Here is a 17,082-nt window from a genome sequence, read left to right as displayed (position 1 = left end):
TGCTGCATGTGGATGATGGCATTTCCAGAACGGCACGCTTGCTGTGCTCTAATTTTCATCATTCATATGTATTTGTCCCTTGAAGAAATGAATATCAATGAACATTTCCAAATATTTTCAATGAAATCTTGAAATGAACATTGGATTTCCCAAAAGTATTAACTAGTTCTCAAGAAAGGAAGGCCTGAAGGTCACTAAGGGACATGGGCAAGATAGAAGCAAATTAACAGTACCTCTTGTCTACCCCAGAAACCAAAGGACAGAAGTAGTTTAACCTTTTAGTAGTGAAAGGGGAGTGAAAGGTGCAATCTTTAGGTATCCAGACACAGAGAAACAACTCTGTTCCTCAATAACAAAATGCCGCAGCGATGAGGCCTGTGAGAATGGGACTAGCAGTCATATATGTTCCCTCTGAGCAAGGTGAAAAGTTAGGTTAAAGCCAAAGTGTGAATCTGGACAGCAGTCTGCCCTCTCAGGATCATATAGTCAGAGAAGTGGGCAAAAGGGAAAAGCTGGAGGGTGAGCCCCCAGGGCACATCCAGAATGATAGACCTAATCTGAGATCCTAGGGGGTGGTACAACCTTGTTCATGACTGAGTGTGGTATGCCACTGGGAGACGGCATACACAGCGGTGTAGCTTCAAGGGGGGTGTTTGAGGTGTTACAATCCCCCCCAATAACTTTATTTTTAATTTAATCGTTGGTACAGGAGCTTTCAGTTGGGTATGGTAAAATGTCTGTTGGATTTCAACTGGGATTTTCAAATATTCACTCAGACAAAAATAAAAACACACACTTTCTCATCTCAGGTTTGAAGGTGTTTTAAGAACCCCCACAATCTGGACTCCATTTGATTTCCACTGGCCTTTAAGCCTCCCTCATACGCTGATTCCCATTTAATGATTAAAATGATATGTCAGCGTGATTGACGGAAAATCTGAAGCTCACACCCCCCCAGCCTTATTGACCAAGCTACGGCCCGGGGCATACACCCTCAATCAGGAGGAGAAGGAGTAGGGCTGTGCACTTCATTTAGACCCAGAGGAAGGAAAATGATAATCTAGGCAGTGGAGAGGGCTTTCAAAAATACGCTAGACTACACTGTGAAGCGAAGTGCTGATTGGTAATAGACATGAAGGAAGAGGGATATTGAGTGAGCAAAAAGGGGGGAAAAAACCTTTGCTGAGGGACACTTCTGTAGGCACAGAACTAAATCAAAGGCAAGAAAATACGAATAACGAGGAAGCACTGTGAATTAGTGGCTGGAATAACAGCATGTTAGGATCATCTCATCAGTGGTAATAAATGGGACTCATAATGGGATCATGAGCGTTATTTAGTGGTGTGCTCACTGTACCACTGGATTCAAGCTAGCCTGGCTGATGAGGGTTGAAGCCCTGAAACCGGCCCCAGGATGCTTGTTTCCGGTCCAGGGAGGACCTGGCTTGGCAGTTTAGGCTGGACTGTTCCAATGAGGCACAGGGTCAAGACTGACTTGCATATGGCTGGGTCTGAACTGGGGTGGCGAAATGAGCTAAAAAAAGATGATGGATTAAACCCAGACCTGTGACTGGGGGTGAGTGTCTGAAAAGTTTCAGCGCTCTGTCCATCATCTCCTTGTGTTTACTGCATTATTTAGGCGTCACCTTTCGGCCCCTCGCATTGCTTCTGTGACCCTTGGCCTCAGAGGTGGCAAAATCAGTGCCTGGAATACAAGGGCTGCTCATCCAAATGGACGTCAGCTGGAGCTCTACTTTCCTGGTTTTCTGTTAAATGTTTTATTACACAAATAGTGAATAATTGTATTTACTTAGTGTAATAAAAATGGAGTACAATTAGCTGGAATATGACCTTATTTGGCGGCTAAGGGAAGTATAAACTGATTTTAAATGTATGTTGTATGCATGCTTGTCGGCAAGAGTGTATGCAAGAGAATGTGAATGTGTGTGTATATGTAAGCATGTGTGTTTGTGAAAGTAAAGGTCAAATGGTGTTTGATATCACTTCCATTTTGATGAATTGATGTTCCTGGCTTGGATGAGTGAGAAGGTTGTGATATGATGGATTGTAGCCACCCTTCTAAAAAGATGACTGACACCAGAACTCAGACCTCTTCAGCTTACTATGCTGCTTAGGTGGAGAACTTGTTGCAAGTATCACAGATGAAGGCAGTACAGGGAGATTTGTCAAAAATTAGCAGGGCAGCGGTCCGTGCAATGGAAAGGAAAGCTAGCAGTATGAGGCTTGGCAACAGAACTGGTATATAAATTAGTTATAATGGCACAGGACACCACTTACACTTGGAGGGAAAACTAATGGAAGCACAGGCTAAAGTGACATAAAAAATCTTTTGCAGCAGTGCTGTTCCATGCAAGCAGAGTTTACTGGTTCTATATCAGATTTAAGAAATCGACTAGATGGAGATGAATAAAGGGTGCAGGGGAGGCTCCTCCACGTGGGCTGTGGAGCGTCGCCCCACTGCTTTCTCGCAGTGCGAGAAGCAGAAACATAAAATGGTATTTAAATATCATATTATGTTTCTGCTTCTCGCACTGCGAGAAAACAGAAGGGTATGCCTGGTTGGGCTGGACGGTTGGGCAGTCCTGCAGGAGTCCAGGTGAGGAGTGGCTTGCCCACTCTGAGTGCCCTGACTGTTTGGTCAGCCCCAGGGCCAACCAAACCAGTCATACGCACTCTGCATTTTCTCTTTATAGGCTGCATGCAGCCTACGTAAGAAAATGGCCTCCCCATAGGCGCCTGTGGGGTTAGCGTCCTAGCCAATCACAATGCTGCCATTTCAGTGTTGTGATTGGCTATGGGGAGGGGAAGGAGGCTGTCTGCTTCCTGTATGGAGTGGAGAGGGGAGACGGGATGCAACGTGGAACCAGAGGAGATGGTAAGTTAATTTTTTTGTTTTTTATTATTAAATTAACCTCCCGCCTTCCCGCGTGTGACCCACGAGTCATGCCGGCTGCAACTGAAAGGGTGGCCAGTGTGAAAGAAACACAAAAAGCAGGGACCGTCAAGAACAATCACATGCAAGGAAGTGCTGTAGAACAAAAACTGGCACATAAACTAAGACTGTATAGAACTGCGAACCAAGATGTAAGCTGTGCTTCATTTGGGGCTCTAAAGAGTTAGGCAAAACCCCATAGAAATGGAACTACTAATTAAAGACATAGGGGCAGATTTACAAGAAACTGACGCATCTGTAGAGATGCGTCACAAAACCCTATAGAAATGGAACTACTAATTAAAGACATAGGCGCAGATTTACAAGAAACTGACGCATCTGTAGAGATGCGTCAGTTTCCCTGTGCCAGCCTGCGATACCCTTGCGCCCCCATGGATGCGCCATATTTGAAATATGGCGCACCATGGCGCAAGGAGTGACAGATGCGTCACGCATTGCTGGGGTCATGTGGCAAGCACAATGCAAATCCAGCAATGCATTGGGAGGCCTATACTCAGTGAACTGCATCACTCCTTATGCCTGCTTCAAGCAGGCGTAAGGTTTTGACGCAGTGGCATCCTAGATTTGGCGCGGTGAAATCTTGTAGATTTCACTGCATCATTTCTATGAAGCTTGCCTGCGTGGAAACGCCCACCCAGCATACATTATACCTGACACAGGTATAATGTGACGCAGGGCTTTGCAACGTGTTGCATCTCCCTCAATGCGTCACGTTGTAAATTGGCCAAAATTTTTACGCCGCCGCTGCGTCACAAAAGTGATGCAACAGCGGCATAAAAGTGTTGCAAGGGGCTTGTAAGTCTGCCCCATAGTGCACATCATTGTGCAGATAAGGAGGCACTTGACATGTTTATAGATAGAGCTCACAGAGGTCAGAATAAGTTTTAATGCCCAGAAGTCATTATTGCACCGTGTTACTATGAAAGGAAGTAGGCTAAGATTCTAACTAAGCTTAGAGAGCGGTAAGCCGACAATTATAAAGGCTCAAAATTGATGGTGGCCCATTAACCTCTTCGATGCTCATGACGGCTCCCGGCCGTCATGAGTCACGGTGGGCGTGTGCTGATGACGGCCGGGAGCCGTCATGACCACGCCCGCGATAGGAATGTTCAGCACTCCGGGGAATTTGCGCCACAGTGATGAGGTTACTGCTCTTAAGCGTGGGATTCTAGGCCCTTAACACAATGGCTAAAAGAACACCAAATTAAGTATTGGTGGGGCTTTACTTTCTCCTTCTGTCTTGAGTACCGATAAGACATTTTCAGGTTACTACCTCTGCTTAAATTGCTGTTTGATTGAGGACTTGAAAGATGGAAAGGCACAGGGAGAAGGGGAATTTTGAAGAGACATCAACTGAGCATAATCAGCAGAAAGGAACGGGGTAAGAGAGTTAGAAGTAACACGGGAGGGGTCCGCTGTTTGGAAATGAATTGACAATTTACACGCGACTGCATTAGCAGTGGGCGTAAAACAGCGTAAAACATGCAATCGGTTAACATTTCAAAGTTTTACATTCTATGAGTGGAAAACAATATGTTCAGAAGGAGTTTAGAGAGGCTCTGTTTCTCTGTATGTCCACGAGGACGAATTTAAAGCACGAGGACATTTATAAAACTGCTCCAATATTAGGATGGAGGATTAGGTGGGTGCAGGGGAGAGAGTGCAGAGAGTAAAGATGTGGAGGTGTGCTTTATGCTGCTCCTATTGGGTGTTATGAGCAGATGCTGGGCCATACCATCTTGCTGAAAGAAAATGGAGGGCATGAAATGTGTCTTATCCCTTAGTAATCGGATGGTAGAGGACCATAGGCCATTCTTACTGCTACCAGGTGGTGGATATATGTTGATGAGACATTTGCTTAACTGGGCTTGGTAGGGCCTAGGAACCCCAGCCCTGTTGAGCTGAAATTTGAAGTACACAGTCACAATGTTGTTAGGTTCTTTACTTTCTGGTTTCCTGTCTCTGGTCTACACTGTATTTTATTTCCTTCCTAAGAGGATTTTCTTGGGCACTCCCATGGTGCATTGACCTTGGCTTTTACTTCTTCGGGGATCGCACATCTTGGGCATCGAGAGGCTGAAGCAGTCGTTTACTATTCCTTTGTTGGGATGAGAATGATATAAAGGTTATGCTCACGTTGAACACACTTAACATAAATGACATTAATTCCCCTAACAAACCATCTCTAATACGGAGGACGTCTGTTTTATTAATTCAGGAGGCACATGTTGGCCAAGGGAAGGAATTTAGTGTCAAAGATGGCAGAGTTAAAAAAGGTATTTCTTATACTGGAGACAGTGAAAGAAAAAGGGAGTTGGTATTTTATTGTGCTTGAACTTTAGAGGTTAACGTGGTGGAGTAAGGAAGATAGGAGTATTGATTGTGAAATATAACATCAAAAATTAAACATTTAAATTGGCAACTATTTGTTGTCTAAATCAAGATCAATTTGAATACTGGAATCTTCTTGCAGATAAAATTGCAGCTTTCCATCAAGGAGAAGTAATAGCAGGAGGGGAATTCAACATTGTAAAATTATTAATCCTTGAGAGATTGGGTATAATTTAGAGGGATGGTTGGATCTATGGAATAGGATGAATGTAGATTCTCATGGATACATATACCTGCAGATTCCTCACCTTTTTAATATCCCCATGTGCCAGCTTGGACCAAAACCTTTTCAATATCTCACTCACACCGATATGAAGTGCCAGCTTGGGGACAGCTCCACACGCAGCCCTTTGTGACGTCACTGGAGCCATGAAGCACCCCCTATGGCATAATGTCATCGGTCGTCAAGTTAAAGCAGTGGCTGAAACAATGGTGGAATCCAAAAAAGACCACATGACAAAGATGTGGAACTACAATGGTGGTCAACATCAGGTCCAAAAATAATAAAGGACATCTGTATTGTCCTATTGTGCTAGAGCACTGTGTAGAACTCCCAAACGTTAAATGTGTCCTCCTGCCGTCCATCCAGGGTACATCCTGTATGTGAGCCTTGATAAGCCTCCTCTAAATTTTCAGTGTAACTTCTTCTCAGTGAATGACGTAATTAAGTGAAGTCAATCACTTGACTTCACTCAATTATGTTGTTTACTGAGAGGACAATACAGATGTCCTTTATTATTTTTGGACCTCGTGGTGACCACCATTGATGTTCCACATCTTTGTTATATCATAGGTATTTTTTGGATTACAACATTGTTTCAGCCACTGCTTTATCTTGACGACTTAACCTGATCGTCTTTTAAGATCAGCAGCCTTAACACCGCTGCTGTAGCCTTGAAAAAGTCACTGGCGTGACAAAACACATGTCGGCTGTACTTTCCGGACTGGCTGTTGCCTGTACCAACTGAAAAATATAAACATCATTGAAAAACATTTGATTTTGTATTGTGGAATATTTCTGGTTTATGCTTAATGACGAGAGCAGAAATTTGAAATATAACTGGATAATTTTTTATGAGTAACACGTGAGCTGTGGCTAAAATGTTTAATTGTATTTGGGTAGTATGATGCATATGTACCAAGCAGCACCCTGGGAATTAAATAAGTTTGTTTGACAATATTTACGTAGTTGCACTTTACGATAGAGGAGCAACTGAATCCCATCAATACCCACCTCTATTTTTAGGAATACATACACGTTGCTTCCCCTTTGCTCCCTTAAGACCCGTGGCACCTCACCAATTTTCCAATCTGCCAAATTCTTTTCAACAAAGCACACCAATTTCTCAGTTTCCCCAAAAGACCACTCCACAAGGTGCAAATACCTTTCATCACTGTACCTACAACAAGAAAACGTGTGCACAGTACAGGTGAGAAACAGCACCACCACAACAACACAATATGATATTTAAGATCCTGATCCAAACAATTAACAAGTTGAAACTTTTTGGTGAAATTAAATGAGAACAATGAGTAAAACCCATCTAAACTTGGCCTAGATTCCTAATGTAGCTGGAGGAACAGTACAGTCTATTAAATCAAATCTAAGAGGTGCTTTTACAGTGCACATCCTGAGTGTTAGCATTTAAAAGTGCGCTCATATGCATATGAGACAACAAAAAAGGAGACTCTGTGAAATAAAATATGTGCCTAGGATCACAAAATTTGGACAAACAGGGAAGCCGGTATTTATTCCAGGTTATCTAGTTTCACATTTTGAAATGAAGCCACCGGATGGGTATCTCAGTGTCTCTCTCTCTCTCTCTCTCTCTCTCTCTCTCTCTCTCTCTCTCTCCCTCTCTCTCTCTTTCTCCCTCTATCTCTCTCTCTCTCTCTCCCAACCTCCCTTCCACCCTCCCTCCTTCTCCCGTTTACATCAAAGGTTACTGTTTTGTCTTTCATTCCTGTATCACAACCAGAAAAATCAACACAGACATAGCAGAACTGACGTAGGGCCCCTTGACCCAACTACCAAGCCAAGAATGCATATTTGGGGGCTGAAGCCATAAGCTGACCAGAGAGGGAAGGCCTTCAGGTCATGCCAGAATGCCAAGTAGTCTTTTTCAAGACTTAGGGACAGAGGCAGGCTATTCCAGAAGGTAGAGCTCTCTATATGGAGTAATCCGCCACCGAGCCATTTATTTCTGTAAGTCCTGAGGTCAAGACTTTTACATATTATAGCTTTCCACTCATACTGCCAATCAAATAAGCTGCTGCTGATAGCCAAAGTAAAGTTGCTGTGCTGCGTTGCAACACGGGGAGAGAGCAGGGCTGTGCCATATCTTCAAATAAATACTGCAGTTCTGCTCTCTCCGTGCGTCGCCGCACTATGGGCTGCTTTGCACTAACAAAGGCACCCATGCACCATAATGTGATGTGGTAAGACATTTTTGTGCAGGGAGAGGTCCCTTCCTGCACAAAAACTATCTTTTGAGGCTGTTTCATCTATATATGTGTGCTGTTTTGTAGTGCGCATAAAAAGCATGGCATTGCCAACATCTTGAACAACGCCGCCCGACCCAGTAGGGAAAGCGGGAGAGCTCTCAAATGTTGTACATCATTTTGTAAGCAAGTCAGTGGGCCCTCGAGGTTGTTGGTGTGGAAGAGGAGCGGGTCTGGCATTATAAAGATCCCCAGGTAGCAAAAGCCTTCATTCACTATTGTTACCTCGCAGTCTGGTGGTAATGTTGCTGTTGGGTCATGGAAAGTGAATAATGTGGATTTGGACCACTTTATGGTGTAGCCTGAATGCCTGCCAAAGATGGTAAATATCTGGAGAATCCTGTTGATGGAGGTAGGTGGTGATGTTATATATAGTAATATATCATCTGCGTACAAAGATCTTCTGTCTTCGTGTTCCTCTGTCCATTTTAAACCTCTTATTTATGGGTCTCCTCACCAATGGCTCCATCATCAGGGCGAAGATTAATGGCGACAGGGGGCAGCCCTGCCAGGTTCCCCGCCCCAATTGGAACCTTCGGGACATGCAACAGTTCACTATCACTTGGGCCGTTGGGCCAGCATAGAGAAGTCTGATCCACTTTAAATAAATGGGGCCAATCTTTGGGTCTAAGGACAATATAGCTGCATTTTCTTGGATTGTTCCTAATCTGCCTAGTACCCCATGAAAGTGATGGAGATTAAGGGCTGTGTTACTATTGTGCATGAACCCTGACTGGTCCAGATATTTTGGTGATAATGGGGATCATCTGTGTGGCTAGTAGTTTTGCCAGGATTTACGGCTCTGCATTTAGCAATGAGATGGGTCTGGTAGGAACTGCAGTCTTCCGCTAGTTTGCCTCGTTTATGGATTACAACTATAGATGCTAATGGCTGGTCACTCGGCAAGGATCCTTTCTGTCGGCTCTCCATGTACATGTCTAAGAGACAGGGTGTTATTCTTGGGGCAGTAAGTTAAGAAAATTCTATGGAGAGGCCTTAGGCCCATTGCCTTACCCAATTGTATACTTCGTATTGTACAGAGCACTTCCTCATCGGTGATGTCTCTCCCCCAACGACTCCCGGTCCTCAGGAGATAGGGTGACCAACGGGATGTCTACGAGTAGGTCACAGGAGTTGTCTGTTGTTGTTACGGTAGTGAGCGGTAGTGGGAGTGTACAGTTTTGTAAAGTGAGTTGCAAAGGACTCTGCTATCTCTTGAGGGTCTCTTAAGGTCTTTCCCAGGCCTATGTCCAACAGTGGCATCCAGTGACTGGCCTGTTCACGCTTTCCCAGCCAAGCCAACAGTTTGCCTGCTTTGTCTCCCATTTCGTAAATTGTGTGTTGTATTGCCCTAAGCTTAGCTATGGCTGCCTCTGTCACTAGCTGAATATACTCTTGATGCTTAGGGTATGTAGAGTAGATTCGCCATCTGTGTCTATGGTCCTCTTCTCCGCTTCTAATATCTCCGTCTTTAGTGCTTCCATTTTTGCTGGTTTTTCTTTCTTATGGCCTACTATGAGCACGAGTTCCCGGCCCTTGATGAATGTTTTGAATGCCTCCCAGAGTGACTCGACTCTTCCCACATTTTGGTTAAAGTAAGTGTCTGTGTGTTGTTGTAGTTCTTTTTTAATATGAGGGACTTTCAAATACCACGAATAGAGTGTGAGAGTTTTCCGTCTGGCTGGCGTTTCTAGCACAAACTTGGTTAGGATCGGGGAGTTGTTTGATATGCCCCTTGCCGGACACCTCGCCTCCCTGAAGTAGTGAATATCGTTCGTGAGTGTGAGCATGTAGTCTATGCATGAATACCTGCTATGGGTACCAGAGTGGAATTTGTTTTGCAGAACTTAGGGTGGAGGTGTCGCCATACGTCTGTTAAGCCTATGGCAGAGAGAAATTCTGCTAGTAGGGATTTTCCTTGTGGGATTTGTCTGGGGGCGCCGGTCCATATGATCATGAAGTGTCATGTTTAGGTCTCCACCCATCAGGGGGACCCTGGTTGGGAGTTCTAGAATGATGTTGCTATTGTCAGCTAGGGTCGTTTTCTGCATTGCTGGGGGGACATATACTGACAGTAGATTGATTTGTTTCCATTCCCATGTTGCCGTCACTGCTGCGAATCTCCCTTGTGTATCTACCCACTTACTCAGTAGTATGAAGGGGCAGCTTTTGCATATTAGTATGCACATCCCTCTAGAACCCGAGGTGAACCCTGCATGTGCGATTAGTTTGTACCCCCAGCTGTCCAGAGCTTTGAAGGTTTTTCCTACCGGGTGTATTTCTTGCAACAATACCACTTCTCAATCAATCAATCAGGGGTTTATAAAGTGCACTAATCACCCATGATGGTCTCAAGGCGCTGGGGGGGCAGCTCCCAATCAGTTGAAGAGCCAAGCTTGAGGTCCTTCTTGAAAGTGTGCAGGGTCGGGGAGCTTCTGATGTTCACAAGGAGCTTGTTCAGGCCTTGGGTGCGATGTAGGAGAAAGCTCTCCTGCCTGCTCTGTTTCTGCGGATGCTGGGACCTCTGTCAGGGCGAGGTCGGCGAAGTGGAGGTTCCTCTTTGGTAAGTGGAAGGAGACTTTCTTGTTGAGGTATTTGGGTCCGATGTTGTTGAGGGATTTGTAGGTGTGGATGAGGAGTTTGAAGGTGACCCTCTCTCCACGGGGAGCCAGTGGAGGTCTCGTAGGTGTTGGGTCATGTGCTTGCGGCGTGGTGTACCAAGGAAGAGTCTGGCTGCGGCGTTCTGGATGGTTTGGAGTTTGTGTAGAAGAGTTCTGTTGATTCCAGCTTATAGGGCGTTGCCGTAATCCAGTCTGCTGGTTATGAGCATTTGGGTGACGGACCTTCTGCAGTTGGGGGGGATCCATTTGAAGGTCTTGCTGAGGATGCGCAGGCAGTTGAAGCTGGTGGAAGCAACGGCGTTGATCTGGTGGTTAATGTAGAGGGAGGAGTTGAGGATAATACTGAGGTTTTGTGTGTGGTCTGTAGGGGTGGGTGGTTTTCCGAGGGTGGAGGGCCACCAGGTGCTGTCCCAGGCGGAGGTACAGGGTCCGAAGATGAGGACCTCGGTTTTCTCTGAGTTGAGCTTCAGGCAGCTGTCTTTCATCCAGGCTAAGACGCCCTTCATTCCTTTGTGGAAGCTGAAGTCTTGTGTCTTTGGGGTTCTTTGTGAGCGAGAGGAAGAGTTGGGTGTCATTGGCGTAGGATACTATGCTGAGTCCATTCTTACTGACGATCGCGGCGAGGGGGGCCATTTCGATGTTGAAGAGCGTCGGGCTGAGCGATGATCCTTGGGGTACTCCGCAGTTGATGTCAGTGGGTGTGGAGAGGGAGGGAGTCTGGTTTTCTGGGTTCTGCCGGAGAGGAAGGATTGGATCCAGTCGAGGGCGGCTCCTTGAATCCCTGCGTCGTGAAGTCTGGCTGTGAGCGTGCTATGTGAGACGGTGTCGAAGGCTGCAAAGAGGTCTAGAAGGATGAGGGCCGCAGTGTGTCCCTGGTCGAGTAGTATGCGGATGTCGTCCGCGGTGGCGAGGAGGGCAGTCTTGTGCTGTGGTTGCTGTGGAATCCAGATTGTGAGGCATCAAGGAAGGAGTTTTTTTGATGAAGGCGGTCAGCTGGGCGTTTACGAGTCTCTCGGTGATTTTGGCCACGAAAGGGAGTAGAGAGATGGGCCGGTAGTTTTTCCGGTACTTTTGGTCGGCCGTTGGCTTCTTGAGGAGGGGTTTAGCCTCGGCCCACTGAAGGAGGCGTTGATGGTCCGTCCTAGTTCGGGTGCGATGGCGGCGCAGCTTTGTGGAATATGTGAGGGGGGCAGGGGTCAGTGGGAGCTCTTGAGTGGGTTTTCTTCATGGTCACGGTGATGTGTTTGATTGTGGCAGGATCCCAGGTCGTGATGGTTGGCTTATCTGTGGTGGCAGAGGGGGGTAGGTGGCGTCCGTAGTCTGTACGCTGAAGTTGTCTTAGAGGGCCTTGATCTTTAGATGGAAGTAGGCGCTGAGCTGGTCACAGAGTTACTGGGAAGGTGTGATGTCCATGGCTTTGCTGGGGGGGTTTGGTGAACTGCTGTATGACATTGAACAGTTCCTTGGCGTTGGTCGTGTTCTTCTGGTGTCTGGTTCTTGAGAAATTGGAGGACAATCCCTTGTTTGAGTTTGTCTTCCAGTCCATTTACATTCCAGGTTAGGATTTAAAGCGTGATTCCTTTCCTTTTATCTGTCATGTGTGGTGAGGTGTCTATGCTTGTGTTTACTCTTGCTCTTGCTGCTTCCTGCAATCCTATGTGGGACCTGGCTTATTTGCTTGGGTTGTGTGGGTATATTGTGTGCTTGGGTGTGTGAGAACTCTCCCCCTGCTGCTGTGGTGACTTAATCAAGGCTACAATACCAACCCTGCTTGACTGTGCATGAACTTCCTGCCTCAACAGCATTGCAGAATGCCTGTCGCCCTCCCCTCTAAATGTCGGGAAGCGTGAGTCAGCTCCTGAATACTACAATAGTAAACATACAACTTGTCTGTTGTTGGACCAATCAACAGGCCTCAGTTCAGGTTATTTCTCGCTCCTGATCCCTTGACTGTGTACTCCACCCTTTGGACCTGCAGACGGTATGTACAGTGCGTAGGAATGATTTGGACTTGGACTTTGTTTGAATCATGGATTCAGCTGGGAATTCCCCACCACCTGCTCTAAGTCAGTGAGCTCTTTCCAGCCTGTCGGGTTTCCTAGGCTCAGCTCCTCTCTGCTGACCCTAGTCTCTCATTCTGCGGGTAGAGTGGCCGACTGCAAGGCACACCCCTCTTTTATCCAGCGGAACACAGGTTCTTTCTATGTGTGACTAGGTCTATTAGGGCTCGCTCTTCCTTTCTTGTGGTGATTTCCTATGCACTCTTGCAATTGATCCCCACCTCGGTCGCAGGGGTCTTTCAGGGATTGTCCTCTATATATGGTTGGGGGCAGCCTGCACTGTTTTTCTAGTGTGTCACACTTGTATCAGCGTCTACTGTGCTCGATATCTCCCTTCAGCGTGGTGGGTTTCCCCCACAGAAGCTGGCCCTGTGCCAACTTATCCATAATCAGCAATTTTGCGGCCCTCCTACAGTGATTTCGTAGGCCTCTGTGCTGCCGGGTGGTCCCCCCCTTGTTGATCTGAGAATGGGATATCTCTATTCCCAGCCACCAGGCTAGCAGAGGCTCCGATCGGCGGCTGCTTCTCTGCGCCTGGGGTTCGCACCCGCCCAACTCTGGCCTCACCTCCGTATGAAGACGGGAATCTCCGACGGCTCCACGCGGCCAATCCTGGCTTCTTTAGGCCTTCCCCTTGTAGCCGGGACCACCGAGCCTGATATTCTACGGCTATGAGTTGTATGTCACATGTGCGGTTGTGGCAGCACAATTCACCAATATCGTCTTCGGGGCGATGGTGCTCACCCTCGTTCTTCTTTCTCCTTTTTAGGTCTCGCTTATGCAGCGCGCATGCGCTGCATAGGCAAAAAGACCTTTTCTGATCATGCACGCGTTCCATTGCCAACAACTGCAACCCATGCACGTGAGGCGATCTACTTGCGGGAGCGTGCACTGCCATATGGCAGCAATTATCGCTCCCACAAGTGCAGACCCCCCTCCTCCACCCTGCTGCCGCGCAAGCTTTTTATTCTTTTATTCTCGTGCTGCTTCTTAGAAATCACTTGCTCATAGATTTTCCACTATATCTTTTTGGGAGGTGCATATAAATTTATTCTTTTAATTTGATTGTATCCGATATGTTACTGATATGAGTGCTCTCTGTGTTCCCACAGTGCATTGATGTCCGGCTGAGTCTTGTACTCGCTATAAAAAAAATGCATAAAAATACAATAATTTAAATACTCCGACCAAGACGTCCACAAACAAGGGACAGCACGGGTTAAACAGGCACCCAGAACAGGGGCCACAGGCACAGGCCTTGTACACTGCCTGACACCCCTTTCTCCTTTGCTCATTCGCGGCGCTTTATTCTTTTTATGACTTTGTCCTCTCACCAGAATAATCCAAGCCCTGCCAAGAAGCCTCGACTCCTTCTCCGGTTTTCAAGGCGGCGTTCACAGCTCCGGGAGGAGAGCTGTCTCACTGCACACTGTGGTGGGGACTCCCGCGTGATGCTGACAGGCTGCCATTGTGCGGCGGGTTCTCAGATGGCGCCTCTTGAACCCTCTCCAGCGCCCATGCAAATGTGTCTTTCCCTCCAGTGAGGGCATCGGTTCGCTGCAGGGGGTGGGTCCCAGCTCGCTGCTGATCCGTCATTGGCTCATTGTAGAGACTTGAAAACTAAACAGATCTTATGGAGCGGCAATCTCTATACTAGAGGAAAATTAGGTAAAATCGCTTGCTGATTAAAGTCCCTTCGTACAAAGCACTTAAAAATCACCCATTGTTTTAGACCTATTTACACTAACGCAACTCCTAGCAGTGATTTGTATGTTAAAAGATGAGGCCTTTATGGGTGGAGGTATTTTTAATGCCTGCCCCTTCTAGTTCCATTAAACCTTTTATTGGAACATACTCTTTCTGCCCCCCTCACAGTAGCACCCCAAACTCATTAAACCTGATTAGGTGCAAGCTGTCAACCTGTCGTTTGATGGGCTCTGTGTGCAGATCTCTTCCGCTACACCTGTTGTTGAAGGGGCTGGTGCGCATGTCTCACGGAGCCCCCTGAGTGTTATCAGGCCCTCGCAGAATGTCCGTGGTGGCCTTGCAGTAGCACATGGGGGCTGCGTAGCGCTACTATATGTGAAACGTTGTTTGCAAATACATCTTTACAGCTTGTTCTGTCGAGTTTCAATATGCAGGTTGTAGCTTGTACTGGAAAACGTTCTTTCCGACAGCCCTTGTCTACCAGACACAGATTGTGCTACGGCGCTATACATGGAATAGGTTCTTTATTCTTATAAAAAATTCCATATCTGGTATTTCACAGAGAGGTGCCATAAAAAACATTTCTCTAACAGTCCGGGCATTTCACTACCGGAACAGGAAAAAGTGCAGCTCTTTGGTTCTTTTAAAATGCTCGTCTCCAGGCGTGTTTTTGAAAAAAATGCAGTGGCTTATGGTCCTTAATTAGGGAGCAATATGCACAGCCACAGTGGGCATTTTGAAGTTTTAGGGCGTTTGGCTTAAATTTCCAGGTCTAAAAATTTAGAGGTCATTTTACAGTGTGTGTGCGGACTGTTGGCCTGCAGAATTTGGTGCGGCTCCTAGTCCCAACAAGCATTTCCATAGCCAATATGTCTCGCCTTGGGACCTTATAAGTGTTTAGCCACGCAACAGTTGACGTTGTTTCACTAAAATCCTAACAGTGTTTGTGAAATTTTATTTTGTACTAGCTATAGCTTGTCTAAAATATATTTTCGCCACTTTTCAAATCTATAGAATAATACTGTGTTTGAGGCAGAATGAGTCTTTCATATTTTAGGTCGAGCCTGGGCAGCGCATGCACTGCTCTACAAGATATGCTGTATTGGAGTATGGACTTAAAGCTCCACCCACTCTCCGCCCATATTTTTCAGTGGCTTGTGTATTTGTTGTTCGAAAATGCTGGCTTCTGATTCGTTAATAGGCTTGTTAGTCCCTCCTTAGTATCACCTTGTCTTCATTTGTAACCTCCCATGAGGACTGTCTGTCCCTTTTTCTTCTGTTGTTACACAGTGTGTCTTATTTGGTCTGTAAGCACTATTTTCTTTAAAGAGTTTCTCCTACTGCAGGCACGACATGCTTTCCTGCAACATTCAGTGCTGTGCAGATTTTCACTTTCCAAGCAGCACGGGACAATGACGACCGCTTCTTTGAAGTGAAATATGTTTCCCATTTAGAAAGGTTTGAGCTATTGGCATTGTAAATGACAATGTCTTTTATGTGTTTGTGTTAATTATCAAAACAGATAAATAAAAGACATTGTCATTTACAATGCCAATAGCATAAACTCTCGCAAATGCGAGACCTTTTGCATTGCAAATGCTTGTTATGACTGCTTGGTGTGGGGCTACTCTACTGCGAGATGCCGGTGATGGGCAATCGATGTTCCTTGGTCCCTCATTCAGTGGAGGCCCGCTCTGCGCCGCCTCTATTGCATCACAGAGTACTTCACAAATTTACCAGCGGAGAGCCCCATGGGTGGCCAGTGCATGTCGGCTTAAGCGTTGCGGTTTGATAATGCAGGATGTTGGATGTGGTACGCCGGAGCCGTATTAGTGTGCACCCATTTTCTCCAGCTGTTGGCCACGCCCCTCCTTCTTTGAATTAACTTTTTGGGATTTGCGTTCATTTGTAAATTTTACCAGAAGACTTAACATTGGGTCGGCATTAATAAAGCGACGCAAACCTGATGTCAAGTCAAGTCAAGTCATGGAATTTGTATAGCGCACTACATACCCAGAGGGTTTCAAGGCGCTTAGGAAGGGGAGGAGGATTACTTGTCAAATATCCATGTTTTAAGTTGCTTTCTGAATGCTAGGTGGTTCTGGGTAAGGCGAAGGTACGCGGGGAGTGAGTTCCATGTTTTAGCAGCTAGGTATGAAAAGGATCTGCCTCCCATGGTGGTCTTGTTGATGCGAGGTACAGTGGCGAGGGCTTGGCTGGAAGAACGTAGTTGGCGGGAGGGAGTGTAGAAGGACAGTCGTGAGTTGAGGCAATCTGGTCCGATGTCGTAGAGTGATTTGTGTGCGTGGGTAAGCAGACGGAAAGTGATCCTCTTATTGACGGGTAGCCAGTGGAGGTCTTTAAGGTGACCAGAGATGTGTTCGTTGCGTGGGATGTCTAATATGAGCCTGGCTGAGGCGTTTTGGATTCGTTGGAGTTTCTTCTGGAGTTTTGCGGTAGTACCTGCGTAGAGGGTGTTTCCGTAGTCCAGTCGGCTCGTGACCAGAGCGTGGGTGACTGTTTTCCTTGTTTCGGAGGGGATCCAGCGAAATGTTTTTCTGAGCATGCGAAGAATGTTGAAGCAGGAAGAGGATACGGCGCTGACTTGTCTGTTCATTGAGAGTGAAGAATCCAGGATGACGCCTAGGTTCCGTGCGTGGTCTGTCGGGATGGGTGCTTTTCCGAGGGCTTCTGGCCACCAGGAGTCGTCCCATGCAGAGGGGGATGTACCTAAGATGAGGACTTCTGTTTTGTCCGAGTTCAGTTTCAGACGGCTTTGTTTCATCCATTCGGCAACTTCTTTCATTCCTTCGTGTAGGTTAGTTTT

Source organism: Lissotriton vulgaris, chromosome 4_1 (assembly GCF_964263255.1).
Source record: "Lissotriton vulgaris chromosome 4_1, aLisVul1.2, whole genome shotgun sequence".
Classification (NCBI taxonomy): domain Eukaryota; kingdom Metazoa; phylum Chordata; class Amphibia; order Caudata; family Salamandridae; genus Lissotriton; species Lissotriton vulgaris.
This window is presented reverse-complemented; position numbering follows the sequence as displayed.